We start from the raw sequence: 12,545 nt of genomic DNA on the forward strand, positions 1-12,545 counted from the left end.
CCAACCGAGATTGATTTAAAAATTGAGGACCATGAAACCACAGAGAAGATTTAAGAATTTCAGCGGGTAGAATTCCTCGGGAGAGTATGTCGGCAGGATTCTCTTTGGATCGTACGTGCCTCCAATGAGCGTTAGGAGAATTATCTAAAATTTGTGCAACCCTATTTGCTACAAATTGAGTCCAACGGGAGGGATGCGAACGAAGCAACGCGAGAACAATTTCTGAATCCGACCACATATTTATAGAGTCTAAGCGAGAGAGTTTTTCTTCAATAATATTAGCAATCCTTGCTGTGAGCTTACTACACAATAGCGCACCCATGAGTTCCAATCTTGGGAGAGTCAAGGGTTTTAGCGGAGCGACACGACTCTTAGATGCTAAAAGTGAACAAGATACTTGTTCAGATCTATAAATCACATGTAGGTAGATGCAAGCTCCATAAGCCTTTAAATTTGCATCCGAGATTTGCATTAAATCCAAATTTTTTGCATAATTAATTTAGCGACAACTGTAATGGGTTAATAAGGCCTTGAGGATCAAATATTTGGGCAATCATTTCCATTAAGTACTTCTCTCTTGGTGTATGAGTCCTTTAGGGTAAAATTTGGGAGAGAGATTGAGAAGGTGTCAAGAATAGGATTCCAACATAAACCTAAAACCTTATTGGAGCCATTATCTGGAGCTATTACATAAGAAGTGTTCGAAGAGCGAGAAGAGATCTTTTTTACAAACAAGTCTGAATTAGAACACCATTTATGGAGAGAGATACAAGCGGTTCCAAGCAAACTAGTTATTTCCTTATGAACTTTAAGGAGAATCTGTACATCATTAGCGCCATAGAGAATGTCATCAATGTAACAACTATTTTGAAGAGCATCACTGGCCAAAGAATACTCAGTCTGATGAGTTTGTGCCAGTTCTATTAAACAGCGAGTACTCTGAAAGCTAGCGCTTTTAGTTCCATACGTGACGGTTTGCAATTCAAGACACTCAATGTCTGTTTCAGGGGAGTCACGCCAGAGAATGTATAAAAGAGAGGTTTGAGCAGGATTTATTTTAACCTGTATATACATTTTTTGTATATCCGTTGTAAAAACGAAGGAATACAATCTAAACCGTAGCAAAATGTCAAAAAGTTCCGGTTGAAGGGTAGGACCTTTGAGTAGAATGTCATTGAGCGAATAATCACTAGAGCTTTTCATCGAACCATCAAAAACAACCCTAAGCTTTGTTGTTAAGGATTCCTCCTTAAACACACAATGATGCGGTAGAAAATATTTATTTTCTAACTTTTCGTTGGTTAGAGAGAGAGGCACTATTTTCGCATGTTCAAGAAGAAGATATTCATTAATGAAAGACTTATACTGAGCATATGTACTTTCGCTTTTTAGGAGCCTATTTTCTAAATTCATAAATCTTTTAAAAGCCATTTTAAAGGATTCACCTAACATTTTATTAGCGTTTTCAGAGATAAGTGAAAGATTTACTTGAAAGCGCCCTGAAGGTAATACACGAGTGGTTTTACTATATATTTGTTCCGCCAATTCTTCATCGGGAGTTAGTTTACTAGCGAGGGGGACTTCTTCAATTTCGAAAAATTGTTAAAGCAACTTATCCAACTTATTTTCTTCGGGTTCGGACTGAACAAAGAGAGAAACATTTGACTGAGAGATAGCCAAATGTGAATTACGGTGAAAAACCTGAGGATTAATTGTACCAAAAATAACATAGCCTAAGTGAGTATTCTGAAGAATGGGAAGATTTTTTCCTAACCGCATAAATCCATCCGTCAATAATTCACTATACATATCACCAGCCAGAAGCAAATAAATTTTACCCGGAACATAATACGAGGGATCTGCGAGAGTGAGATCGTGTGGGACTTTTATTTTACTTCTATCTGTAGTAGCTCTAGGAAGCCTACAAGTTATACTATCGAGTACAGCGAAGGAAGTTTTAAAACTTCTGTCCTTTACATTATATGGGAAAAATTCTAAATTTAACATTTCGTTTGAGAGTGAGGTGTTTTCGGATATGGTTGATATCTGTAACTGTTTAAAATAAGGGATGAGTTTTAACTTGTCAACCAAAGCATGAGAGATAAACGAATGTTGGCTCCCATTATCTAGAAGCGCTCTGGCATGCATGGGTCTGCCGTCTTCGAATAAACGGTTACTAAAGCGGTAGCCAACAATACATCAGTTTTAACTGATAAAGCGGAGAGGGACGTGGCTGCCTGAGAATCTGGAGAATTTTGCACATCTAAAGGAGGTCTGAATGAGCTAGTAGAAGCTTCATTTTGGCTGCGATTATTAAAAGAATGCTGAGTAGATATGGGAGCGACAATACAAGAAGCACCTCGAGAATTTTGAGTAGTTTGAGCATTGCGTTCACGAGAGAGAGATTGCCTATTGATGTTCCTGGAGGAAGAGACATTTTCAGAGGTATCATGGAGGGATGAGTGATGATGACTCCTACACAAAGTACATGATCGAGTAGAGCCACAATCTTGAGAGAAATGTTTACTACCCAAACAATTAAAACACAGTTTCTTACCTTTTACAAAATTAAATTTTTCCTGTAAAGAGAGGCATTTAAAATCATTACACTGATAAACCTTATGAGCAATTTTTATTATTGTCAGAGAAAGAGTGTGATGGTTGGTCAACTGACGAGAAGAAAGATGCTTTTGATTGAGACCTGTTACTAACCTTTTTATCATGATCTGAAACATTTAATTTTTCCTGAATATCACACTTTTTCTCGAGAAATTTAAAAAACTGTGAAAGAGTAGGTAAGGTCTTTGTCCCAATATCATATTCAAAGGCCCTATGTGTAGCAAAATCTAATTTTTGTAAAAATATTTCGATTAATAATAAATCCCAATGCTCAATTGGTACAGACATATTTTTCAAAGCGAGCAGCGTCTGCTGAACTAGAGTTAAAAATTCGCGTAATGCCTTTGAATTACTTTTAACTAGAGATGGAGCCTTTAACAATTTTTGAATGTGTAAGCTAATCACTCGCGATTTGTTTTCGTAGCGATCTTTGAGAGTTTTTATAGGTATATCGAAATTTTCTTCGACAACTTCGATATTGTCGATCAAATGGAGGGGTTCATTTCGCAGGAACGATTTGAGGTAAATAAGTCGTTGCACATTATTGAGTTCTTCATTGTTCACTATTTGCGTCTCAAAGAGCTGGTAGAACGAGTTGACTCAGAGAAGGACCCGGAGTACGTTTGCATGGTGATCTCCGGAAGCCTAACCTTAGCAGTGGCCACAGTTGACTTAGTGCTATTTGATCTGAGAGGAGGGGGACCAACAATAACTCGTCCATCTTATGCTGTAGGCCCGCGAGAATAGAGAAATATTTTTGTTCAGTTGTCACCCTGTCTTCTGCTTCAGTACCGGCTTCATCAATCTCATCTATCTGATCCATTATTTCTTCATATTTTAAAAAACAGGTTTTTAATTCTGTTTGCCGAAATTGAAACTGTAGCACATCCTTTTCCGTACTAGCCTTTTGTGAGGGCCAGTTTTCGATCCTTGTAATTTTAGCCTTCAAAGGTGTCCTTTTTTTCTTGAGGTCTTCCATTTCTATCCCGAATTCGATTGAGCACCCACGGCAAGAGAGTCTATAGATACGAGGCAAAGCCTAAATTACACTAGAGAGTGTTGTTTGGCAATTAACAAGCGCGGCGAGAGAATAAGAGTCTAAGTTTTTCACAGAGAGGTACAGCGTCTACGTTAAATGTCTACAAAAGTATTTGTTGACCTTAAAATGTCTTTGAGCAGAGCTTACCTTGGATCAGCAATAAAAGTTTTAAAAAATGGAAAAATCTCACCAAATTAGTCCAATTGATACAGCGGCAGGCGGCAGGTACTAACCACACACAATAACTTCACTTTCTTTTACTTAGAGTTTATCGCTACGCGAACTAACAAGTCTTGTAAAGGTATTACACAAAAAATGTCCGAAAAAGCGGCACAAACGCGAAAACCAAACCAAAATCCGGGTCGATGTAGACCATCAAATGGTGTCAGTTTTTACTGAATCTCACCCCACCGTGGCAAAAGGGTTTAATTATTACCTTTTGCCTAATTGGACATGTGTAAATATTTTTGAACCATACGTATGTCCCCAAAGTAATGTAATTGTCCTTCGATTATACAAAACAGTGAACTATTAGGAGAACTGGTTCTAAGAATTTAATTTGGTCTGGTTTTAAAGTTACTGATTAACACGATAGGAAGGGTTGTGCACACGAGAATAAAAGTGATAAGCGACAAAAACCTTTATTAAAAACAACGAGTTTGACAAATAAGCGTCTTAACGATAAATTGTCTTAGTAGCGAAAGAGAGAGAAAAGAGTCGTTATTATACACATTAAGTACCGTCTTAAAATTTAGCGTGCGAGGGAGTTATTGCGAGCGAGAGAAAAGAACTAATCGCTTTGGACGCTGAGAAGGGACTGCCGAAATTCTATTCAAATCACTGCATTATTATCTTTGATAGTTTACACTATTCGGCCTGAAAAGGGCCACACACATGTAATGCTGGCCACTCACTTGCGGATATCGAAGAGGCTATGGCATGCAGGCCAGAACTGAAGGCCGTTATTTGAATAGTTAAGTTAATGAACTGCAGTTGAGACGCCACACACATGCAGTTTTGTGATCGAGCGTGCCAACGCCTTTACGAAAACTGCATGTATGTGATGATTTTGGCTTCAATTAACCGCCGGTCAGTCGCTCGGACTCTTCGATATCCGTAAGTGCATTACACTTCTTTGGCAAACTGACCTGCTTACCCCTAAGACGATAAAATGCAACCATATGCCTATTTTATAAAACACACAACGCTAACACTTAAGTTTTCAGAGAATTAAATCTTTTAAACAAAATACAGATTGTCCCAACAGATTTACAAGAGAGATTACAAAAATGCGAATTACTTTAACTGTTGTTTTTACAACACTACACTTACTTATTTTTTGGGATAAAATAAAATAAAGTAGGGATGGGAAAAACCTACCGGTTTAAACCTAAAACCGGTTTTTTTACTTCGCAATAACCGGTTTTACCGGTTATTTTTTTGTCACGGTTATAACCGGTTTTTTCTTTTTAAAGAAAAAACCGGTTATTAGGTTTTTACGGTGATTAGGATTAGGTTAGGTATTATTTGGGATCCCAATCATAATAATTATTAGTCTCAAGTAACTATTCCAAACAAAACCATAATTCAAATTTTATTTTATTTTATAAATACAGAAGCAAACTGAAGTGCAATCTCACATCAGCCAGCAGAATCAGTTATTAAGTTTTATGTAATATTTCCTTGAAAAGGTATTTGTAATCATAATATTTACATAAGAAGTGTCTGTATGAATTAGACGCAAGCCAAACATCATCTATTTTTCACACTAAACTCTTAAACTTTTGACATTGAAAGTCGGTGAATGATTTTATCTGATTACCAAAAATAATGCTCTGCCTATGCATATCGTATTACTGATTACGAATACGAATCTCCAAGAATTTCCCTACGTTTTCAAAACGATACACCCATACAGGAAGTATTAAATTAGTTAAAATGTACCTATTCTAGAAATATATACAAACGTGTTAAAAGTAATACATGATACATTTTTTTGATTGTAGTAAAAATAAAAGATATATTGCATTATCCAATTTATTTTTAAGTAAAATATTTATGTTGATATTATTTTTTTTAAATCCCATTTCAAAGAGTCTGGGAAATTTTTTATAAGTTGAAATGGTTGGGGAATTTTTTGATTTTGGGAGGAGAGGAAAATTGTAATTGTAAATGTAACTTTGTAACCTATTGGATTAAAAAACCGAAAACCGGTTTTTCCAAAAACCGGTTTTTTTTGACCGGTTATAACCGCCAGGTTAAACCGTAAGCAAAAAAACCGGTATAACCGAAAACCGGTTTTTTGTTAAAAACCGCCATCCCTAAAATAAAGACAATTCTGCAGAAAGTAAAAAGTCCGACTCGTGGGATGTGACCACTTTCAATCCAAATGTACTTGCTGCAACTAAACAGACGACTAAAAACTATGTGTCATTGCATATATGAATATACATTATAAAGCTATCTAGCCGCTGTGGCTACTACATGCAAAATTTCCTTATATTTTAGGCGCTTCAGCATTGTTGGGGTGTACTACACCCCACCTGTCGGATGCCGGGTTAAGTAAATCTCACAGCGCAGCAGGTCGCCTGAACGCTACAGCACTCAGCTGTACAGCCACTAAGGTGCTCCCCACTAAGGATACTACTCTACTCCTAGATAATAACAATATAGAAAACACGTATTATGTCGTATATATACTTAGTTAAAAAAATCGAACTACTTATCAAATTTTAAACTAGAGGCTGATCTAAATAAATGTTCCTAAACATGGGCAGCATATGGAAGATTACAAACAGTATTCAAATCGAACTTACCAAACACTTTAAATTTATTATCTATCGTGTGTGAATGGATCAAGAAATCCCAAGCCATTAAAAAAATAATTTAATTTCGATCAGTACGTATTGCCGGTTCTAATAAATATGGATTTGAAACATGAGCTTTTAAAAAAAATATAGTCCACAAACATGAACGGGGGAATGCTCAACATTAAGCTTAGCGATCGCAAATCTAATCAAGAAATACGAACCCGATCAAAAGTAGCAGATGCAATCCAAAATATTGTCATGTTAAAGTGGAACTGGACTGGACACACAGAAAGAATGAAATATAAACGTTGGAGGTAGCGAATTGTTGAACGAACCTCAAACCAGATGGACTGATAACATCAAGCGAATGACTGGCCACGAATGGATGGAAAAAACAGCAAACAGATATGAATGGACACACCTAAGGAAGGCTTACATCCGACGATGGATAGAATAGCTGTTGATGATTATAACTAACTATTCGTTATATCTAGTTTGTAGAAAATAATTATATACTAGAGAGGTTCTAAAATAATGGAATAAATTAATTTTTTCGAGAATAGGCTACTTTGGAGAAAAATCCTGAGACAGTTCGATGGTTATTTTTCAATTATGATTTTTTGGTATATACAGGGTGTTTGGTAAATAATGGGCCACAGCTTAACCTTAGATTCCTAAGGTTAAAATAGTTCGATTTAAGCTAACTTACCTTAGTGTGAAAGTTGATAATAACCGAAATACAGGGTGTAAAACTTAAACTTTTATTTTTTTTATTCTTGGATATTTGCTAAAAGACATGGGATCTTCTTCTTCTTCTTAGCCTTCTATCGTCCACGTTTGGACATAGGCCTCTCCCAACTCCTTCCATCGGTCTCTATCCTGAGCAACATATTTCCAATTCGTTCCGGCTACTCTTTTAATATCATCAACCCATCTCATCTGTGGTCTTCCTCTCGATCGTTTACTTTGGTAAGGTCTCCAATGTTGTATCGTTGCATTCCAACGTTGGTCTTTTTGTCTAACAGTGTGGCCTGCGAAGCTCCATTTAAGTTTGGCAACTTTTCTTGTTATGTCCTCGACTTTTGTTTTTGATCTTACCCAGTCGTTCCTCTTTTTATCTGACAGTCGTATACCTAACATTGCTCTTTCCATAGCTCTTTCTGTTGTGGCTAATTTATTCATCTTTGCCTTGGTTAGGGTCCAGGTTTGACACCCATATGTCATGATAGGAAGGATGCACTGGTTGAACACTTTGGTCCTCAAATATTGAGGTATTTTGCGGTTCTTAAGTATCCAACCAAGTTTTCCAAATCCTGCCCATGCTAGTCTTGCTCTCCTATTAATTTCCGCACTTTGGATTTCTTTGTCAAGTTTCAGGATTTGGCCTAGGTAGATATATTCCGGGACTTTTTCTATCTCACTGCCATTTATAGTTATGCGTCTGGGGTCATCTGTGTTTGTCATTATTTTTGTTTTCTTCATGTTCATTTTTAGGCCGACGTATTGGGAGCTGTCTGCGAGTTCCTCTATCATAATTTGCAGTTCTTCGAATGAGCTCGCTATAATCACAATGTCGTCAGCGAATCTGAGGTGATTTAGCTTCTTGCCATTAACGTTAATGCCATAGGTTGACCAATTTGTCGTTTTGAAGACGTCTTCTAGTGCTAGGTTGAAAAGCTTTGGCGATATTACGTCTCCTTGTCTCACGCCTCTCTTAATAGGGATGGGATTTGTATTTTCGTCTAGTTGTACTATCATAGTTGCATTTTCATATATATTATGTATTAGTTGTCTATATCTCGAATCTATTCTACAATTATTAATAGCTTGTTCTATGGCCCATATCTCGATAGTATCAAACGCTTTTTCATAGTCTACGAAGGCAAGAAATACGGGTAGTTGGTATTCATTTGCCTTCTCTATCAATGATCTCATCCCCAGCAGATGGTCTGATGTACTATATCCTTTGCGGAAGCCAGCCTGTTCCACTGGTTGGTAATTGTCCATTTTGTAGGTCAACCGGTTGTTAATAATTCCCATGAATAGTTTGTATACTTGACTGAGCAACGATATCGGTCTATAATTCTGTAGGTCACATTTGTCCCCTTTTTTGTGTAAAAGTATTACTAGACTTTCGTTCCAGTCTTTAGGGATCTTGCTATTATGGAGACATTTATTAAATAGCTCTGTTAGTATAGGGATTGTTACTGTTTTGCTTGTTTTCAAGAGCTCGGCAATTATACCGTCCTGTCCTGGAGCTTTATTATTTTTTAGTTCTTTTAAAGCTCTTTATATTTCGAATCCCTTTATATTTGGTAGTACTTCTGATCCCACGTTTTTTATTTTTCTTTTGACGTTCTCCTTTGTTGATTCATTAGGCTGGCTTTGCGAGCTGTATAAGCTTTTGTAGAAGTCTTCGACTATTTTTGTTATTTTTTATTTGTCCTTCTCTTTCTTACTATTGGCGTCTTTAATTTTAATGATTTTTTGAACACCCAGTGCGGATCTTAGATATTTTAAGCCTCTGTTGTTTTCAATGACTCGCTCTATTAGTTCTCGTTCCATTTTTGTAAGTCGCGTTTTAGTTCTTTTCTAATTGTTTTATTAAGTTCTATGTATTCTTGAGTATGGCGTTTGTTTTGCGTTAGTAGTTGTCGTCTTTCCGTCATTAGTTGTTTAGTTTCGTTGCTTATTTTGTCTTCTTTAGTACTTGTTTCCTTTGCGACCTGTAGTCCGGCTTCGAGAAGGTTCTTATTGATATTTTTGTTAATTTCGTCAATTTCATCTTGATTATGTGAAGCATCATATTTGAACTTATCCGCTAAGACCTCTCGGAATTGCTCTTCCTTTGTTTTTACTTTGAAGGCATCTATTTGCGTTGTTTTTTTAAATATTCTTTTCCTCTCTTCTTTCATGTTAATATTTAGTTTTGCTCTAACTATACGATGGTCACTACCCGTTGTTACGTTGTTTATTGTTGTTACGTCTTCGAATATTCTTTTGTTGTTTGAGAGAAAATAGTCTATTTCATTTTTGGTGGTTCCGTTAGGTGCAACCCATGTCCACTTTCTGTTAGGTTTCTTTTTGTAGAAGGTATTCATAACATACATGTTTTCTTGTTCCAGAAATTCCATAAGTTTTTCTCCCCTTGTGTTTCTTGTGCCGAATCCAAAATTTCCAATCTTGCTTTCAGAGTCTTCAATCTTACTTCCAATTTTGGCGTTAAAATCTCCCATTATTATTATTTTGGATTCTTTGTTGGTGTCTATAGCTTTTTAAGATCTTCGTAAAAAGTATTTATTTCTTCATCAGTTGCCTTTTCAGTTGGAGCATAAACTTGCACAATCTTTAATTTGGTTTTTGGATTTAGTTTTAAAATCATGTATGTAACCCTGTCTGAGATGCTGTCAATTATTTGAATTTGTGATTTTCTCTTCTTGTTGATTAAGAAACCTACTCCACCGTATGTATAGTCTTCATTGCCTTTATAATAGAGCCTGTTGCCTGAATGTAAGTCCACATACCCTTCACCCCTTCTTTTAACTTCTGATAGTCCCATTATATCCCAATTCATATTCCCTAATTCCTCTTCTAGTTCGTAGAGTTTTTCGTCTTTTGCCATGGAACGGATGTTGTAAGTTGCTATATGGAGTTGTTTGTTGTTCTTCTTTGTCAATGTCAACTTGCCTCCCCCAGAATCCTCGAGGCAGACCGTTATTTCGGTGTGGGACTGTGGAATAAACTTCCTACCCACCTGGGGTATCTTCCGTATATCTGTTGAAACCGACATTTTTGATTTGTGGAGGTTTTGGCCATAACCCACCACGCTGGCCAGACGGGTTGGTGGGTGGGAGGGGATATTAGGGAAGGAATTTGGGGTTTGCATAGCATAATACGGAGGTTGGGGCCTGGTTACCTCTAAATAGGAAATGGAGGAAAAAACCAGGAGCTCGCGTGGGCAGGGGCGCTAAATCCCTGAAGTAAGTCTGCTCTCTATCGGGATCATAGAGGGGTACCTACCCGCTACCACTATATCACACACTTATACTTATACCACATGGGATAATAACACGAAATTTGGTAAACGGGGTTTTTTTGGGACGAGAAATCTAAATTCTCCACCAAAAATGATGTATTTCCCAAAGACATATGCCTTTCAGCGCTCATTTATTATGTTCAATTTTTTTACTACCCACTCTACATACTTTTTGAATCCAAACTTTTATTCTCTTAATATTTTTACTTGAAAAAGGTATGTTACATTCATCTCGCTAAACTTAACTGTTTTCGAGATAAACGCATTTTAAATCTGCGAGGCAACATATTTTTTTGCATAATATCATTGTAGTTACACCCGCAAAATAACTTAAAATCATAAAAATTTCCAAAAATGTATCGTAAATTTCTTTAAATGGAATTTGCGATGCAATGACATAAATATGAGAACTGGCACAATTATTATGATTTCAAATTGATTTTTCGGGTTAACTACTACAATGATATTATTCAAAAAATTATGACGTATCGCAGACTTAAAATGCGTTTATCTCGAAAACTGTTAAGTTGAACGGGATGAATGTGATATATCTTTTTTAAGTAAAAATATTAAGAGAATAACAGTTTTGATTCAAAAAGTATGTAGAGTGGGGGATAAAAAAAATTTAACGTATTAAATGAGCGCTGAAATACGTATGTGGCACCCTCTGGGTAATATATCATTTTTGGTGGCGAATTTAGGTTTCTCGTCTCAAAAAACCCCGCTTACCAAATTGCGTGTTGTTATCTCATGCCTGTCAGGAAATATTAAAGAATAAATAAAATAAAATAAAAGTTAACTTTGACACCCTGTATTTCGGTTATTAACAACTTTGGTACTAAGGTAATTTAGCTTAAATCAACCTATTTTAAGCTCGGGAATCTAATGTTAAGCTATGGCTCATTCTTTACCAAACACCCTGTATATATCTTACCAGTGACGTGATATATCTGGGCGTGATGACGTAATCGATGGGGGTCGTGAGAGAATGGGGTCGTGTGCTAGCTCATTTAAAAGGTTATTCAATTCTATATTCAGTGATAGAAACATTATCCTAATTACCTATTTATACAGGGTGTCCAGTTATGAATTTAATTAATTGACACAAAAACAAGAATGTATGTAATTTATTTAATTCAAAATATATTTTGCTGCTCTCAGAAAACAGAAAAAGATGTTTATTTGAGAAATAAACATTGCTTTTCGCTTAAATTCAATGCTCAAGCTGCCACCCACCACCCACCTACCTCTTGGCAGTTTAAACATTTAATTTAAGCGAAAGGCAATATTTATTAGTCAAATAAACATTTTTTTAAGTTTTCACTAACAACAGTAAAGTGTATTTTGATTAAATAAATTAAATCCATTTTTCTTTTTGAGTCAATTATTTTAATTTAAAAAATATTTTTTGGACACCCGCTATAAATAATTATGTTAATGTTTATATTACTGAATAGAGAATTGCATAACCTTTCAAATGAGCTACCGCACGATCCCTATTCTCCTTAAAACCACTTTCACTAGTATGATATATAACTATACCAAAAATCATAATTTAAAAATAACAATCGACCTGTCTTGGGATTTTTCTCCAAAGTGACCTATTTTCGAAAAAATGAATTTATTCCATAATTTTTAACTTCTCTCTATATTGTTGACTAAAGAATATGACGCCGATGCTCACGAGACTTTGTAGAATATGAATCAACAAATGACAAAATAATAATGGATATAAACATAATGACTATAATAATTAATTATAAAAAGAATAGGAATGAGTAACTTAGTGGAAACCGCTGTCGTAGTAATTTTTGTTAAGATAAAATCCAAATTAGATGAAAAAATAAATATATACATAGAATTGTTTTTATAACAAAATTATTCTAATTTCATACCTGTCTTTTATCTCAGAAAGAAATGAAAAATAAGAAGGCAACGGATGAGGATGGTCTTGTAGTAGAAACAATAAAAGAAAGAGGACAAGAATTTATCGAAGCCTTAAAAACTCTATTATTGACAATGCTTCTTTGAAGAATATCGT

Source organism: Diabrotica virgifera, chromosome 6 (genome assembly GCF_917563875.1).
Source record: "Diabrotica virgifera virgifera chromosome 6, PGI_DIABVI_V3a".
Taxonomy (NCBI): domain Eukaryota; kingdom Metazoa; phylum Arthropoda; class Insecta; order Coleoptera; family Chrysomelidae; genus Diabrotica; species Diabrotica virgifera.